Genomic DNA, 4,566 nt, shown 5'->3' on the forward strand with positions numbered 1-4,566 from the left:
TTTGAAAATAATAAAATAAAATACAATTTCTAAGTAACTAATTGAGATTTTTAATTTCCATTTGGGTAAACTCAGTGGAATGTACCTTGGGATATCATGAGGAACTGCACAGGGATATATAACGTTACTTCAAAGAAATGAGGTAAATGTCAGAATACAGATAAGACAGAAAGTAAATAACAGCAAAGGAAACATTCTTATGTACCCTGGGTTAAAGGCCAGCTTGTTGCAAAGTGAAAATGGGTTGTTACATATGATAAAATAAGCCAACGTTTTGCTTTAAGCCATCATTACTGCACAATGACCTTAGTGTTTTTTAGTGTCTGATAGGTCACTTAAGTAAATGGGTAAATCTGGTGAATAGATCCTATGCATTGGTAACTTAAAATTTTCAAATTAAAGCTTCTCTCCTACCTAGGCTTTCTCTTCTGGAAACACAGCTTTATCCTCCTTCCTCTGAGAATGTCTTCTCTGCCTCCTTTACTTAACTGAGCCTGAACTTTGTTTGTTTGATAATCCTCACCAAAGGGTATTTTTTTTCATTGATTTTTAGAGAGAGTGCAAGGGAGGGGGAGAAACAGAGAAAGTGAAACATGAATGTGAGAGAAACACATCGATTGGTTGTTTCTTGCACGCACCTCGACAGGGGCTGGGGATGGAGCCTGCAACCAAGGTACATGCTCTTGACTGGAATCAAACCTGGACCCTTCAGTCCACAGGCCAACACTCTATCCACTGAGCCAACCCAGCCACGGCTGAACTTTTATTTGAAGACTCCCTTTCTTCTAGAAGAGTCTGCTGGGGAGAAGTATTCTCTAAGCTCTCCTTTGCAACTTCCAAACCAGGCGTACTCCTATGGTCTCATGGCTTTGTTGGTGTTGTTTTCAACGCTTCTATCCTATACCATTGAACTATGCCATCCTTCATCCCTCTCTTCACTGTCATCTACCAATCTCACCCAAGACAGGCACCTGAGTCACAACACTCCTCCCCACTTAATCTCCTAAAATCACTCTACCTGGTGTCAGAACCTATATGAATAACTTTATCAATATCTTAATTTTAAAAATTCATGATATTCACCCCATCTACACTAGACTTCATCAAACTATTGGACTTCATCATGAAAGGGCCTTTTATAAATAAAAAGTGGGAGAATATTAGCAACTCCACATGGTTTGACCTTAATACCTCTAAGGCATACTACAATCTAAACATAGCAATGACCTAAAATCGCTCCCCCAATGAAATTTTAAAATCCAGTATCTTACTCTGGCCACAACCTCTTCTCTGAGTTGTTCACTTATTACCCCAGCGAACTGGTTTTTTAATTTCATGGTGACCTCTCATCATTTGATTGACTCTTTTTACCCTGTCCATAATCGCCTCCTCTATAGAGCCCCTACATATCTTAGTGTGTCATTTCAAGTCCCTTCAACTGTCCAATAAACTTGTCTTCTCATGACACCTGTCCAAAACACCCCTAGCTTTGCATTAAGCGTATTGTCTATGTACTTGAGGTAATTATTTATCCAGTCAGCAAAAATTTTAAGTATCCACATAGTACTGCAAGTGCTGTGTTATATGCCAAGGACACAATGGGTAAAGAAGCCAGGTACGGTTTCCACTCTCAAGGAGTTTCTAGCCAGTTGACCTATAAACAAGCAAGCAGGCAATTAATGCAAGTAGGCACTATTGTATGAGAAGCATCTATTTCAACAGTCCAGGGTTTGGGAGGCTTTTACATGTGGTGTCTGCCAGAGAAGTGAGGATTCCACTTTCATGATGTCTGGCTATAATTATAAAACAAGGAGGTGAAACCAAGTGGGAGAAACCTCAGAAGGAAGGTAGGGGAGGGTGGGGGAAAGGGCGAGAGATCAACCAAGGGACTTGTATGCATGCATAAAAGCCCAACCAATGGACAGAGACAACAGGGGGATGAGAGCATGAGTGTGGGGGGGTACTTATGGGGGGATGAGGTCACATATGTAAGACCTTAATCAATAAAGAAATTAAAGATTGGAAGAAAAAAAAAACTCCATCTCTACATCTTACATGCCGGGCAAAGTCTACTGCCAAATGTCCTCTGGAATGATCCTAGAGATCTAATTCTTTCCATTCACTCAATGATAATTGGTGATATCAACAGCAGCAAAAGAATGAGAGAGAGAGAGAGAGAGAGAGAGAGAGAGAGAGAGAGAGAGAGAGAGAGAGAGAGAGAGAGAGAATATAAGCACTGTGCTTTTAAAACTATACTTTTACGTAATACTTAAACCAGTGGTTCTCAACCTTCTGGCCCTTTAAATACAGTTCCTCATGTTGTGACCCAACCATAAAATTATTTTTGTTGCTACTTCATAACTGTAATGTTGCTACTGTTATGAATCATAATGTAAATATCTGATATGCAGGATGGTCTTAGGCGACCCCTGTGAAAGGGTTGTTCGACCGCCAAAGGGATCGTGACTGACAGGTTGAGAACTACTACATTAAACAATAAAGAACTTAAATTAAAAATCTATCTATATTAAACCCTAATATGGAAATCGATGGAACAGCAGAACAACTAGGGAACAAGTGGTTGCTATGATGCACACTGACCACCAGGGGGCAGATGCTCAATGCAGGAGCTGCCCCCAGCCCGCAGGTCCTGACCAGTGGCAGCAGAGGTGGGGCCGGCAGGCAGGTGGCACCAGGCCAGCCAAGGTGGGTGCAAGTGGGGGTCCCAATCACCCCGCCCGCCGGTCGCCCCACAGATTGGCCCTGATCACCAGCCAGGCCTAAGGACCCTACCCATGCAAAAATTTCATGCACTGGGCCTCTAGTAAATAAATAAAATAAATATATAAATAAATAACTACCTGACATATGGCCTGAAAGGATTCTACCTACCCCCAAATAATTCTACATGGTTTCAGATTTTTGAAGAAAGGCCAAAATCTTTCCAAAGAATACACTTCCCAACCATGTTTGTCAGAGGGATTCATAAAACTAAGAAAGAGAAGGCAAATCAACAAAACAGTGTTCAAAGAGGTTCACATTACATTTTCACACAAGCCATCAAAGATGACAATCTAGGTAAGAAGTAAATAATGAGGACAGGAAATTCATTGAATTATAAAGCCTAAGCAATGCATAGTTATTGTAATTCAGAAAAATCTTTTTTATCTCAGTTCCTGGCACCCAATTAAAATGTGAAACATGATAAATGGTTCTTCTTAGCCTATCTTAACTGTCACAGAGATAAATCTTCCCTAAATTTCAAAAATAATTCCAAATGCATTAGGAGAAAAACAAAACGCAGCTGATTAGCTGCAGAAAGGACAGCACAATTCAAACTGCAGAGGGTATGCTGGGCTCATGCGTGATTCAGGCAGGCACAGGACCCAGCTAATCCTACTCACAGGGCGTAGCTATGGGACCCAGGGCAGTACTTTAAAGATCCAGGCAACCCATCTAGAGCAAGGCCTTAGTAACTGGGGTCTGTAAAGCAGAACACAATACTGCCACTATCACTATAACCCCACTGACTGGAAGTGAGGAAGAGCTGTAGAGGGGAGAGAGGTGAGCAGTGTTTCAGGACCTTGGCCGAAGGAGAGAATGTGTATTCCATATCTTTGGGGTGAAATGTTCTGAAGATATCAATTAGTTCCATCTGATCTAGTGAATCTTTGTTGATTTTTTTGTCTAGAACAGCCGTGGGCAAACGATGGGCCGCGGGCCGGATCTGGCCCATTTGAAATGAATAAAACTAAAAAAAAAAAAAAAAAGACCGTACCCTTTTATGTAATGATGTTTACTTTGAATTTATATTAGTTCACACAAACACTCCATCCATGCTTTTGTTCCGGCCCTCCGGTCCAGTTTAAGAACCCATTGTGGCCCTCGAGACAAAAAGTTTGCCCACCCCTGGTCTAGAAGATTTATCCAGGTGTGTCAATGGGGTATTAAAGTCCCCTACTATGATCGTATTGCTGATGATCTCTTCATTGATAACTTCCAGAGGTTTTTTTTTTTTTTTTTTTTTAATGTATTTGGGTGCTCCTGTATTGGGTGCATATGTACTTACCAGAGTCATATCCTTTTGTTGTATTGATGTCTTTAGAATTATGAAGTGGCCTTCCTTATCTCTTGTTATGGCCTTCAACTTGAGGTCTATTTTGTCAAATATAAGTATTGCTACCCCAGTACGGTGTTACATTATTAGCATTGTTATTTGTTATATTATCTGATACTGATAGTGGCCAACATTTACTGGGTTTTTACTAAGTGCTAGTCACTAAGTGCTCTACACACTCACATACAGGCCCTTCCATGAAAATAAGAAGCCCCTGGGGCAAAGTACAAATAGAGATCCACATACCATAGGTCCAAGTATGCACATATTACAAATCAGGTTAACGAGCTGTTAAAATGTGTAATCTCCTATTTTGACAAATATACCCTCATAATGACTTGGAAGGCCAGGCTCCAATTTAAAACTCTTGGACCCCTCCCATATCCTGTTGGAACATGGTGGCTGAGGGACAGATGAGCCATGGAGCACTGTCTTCTTCCTCTCCTCCA

Source organism: Myotis davidii, unplaced genomic scaffold (genome assembly GCF_000327345.1).
Source record: "Myotis davidii unplaced genomic scaffold, ASM32734v1 scaffold3479, whole genome shotgun sequence".
In the NCBI taxonomy this organism is placed as follows: domain Eukaryota; kingdom Metazoa; phylum Chordata; class Mammalia; order Chiroptera; family Vespertilionidae; genus Myotis; species Myotis davidii.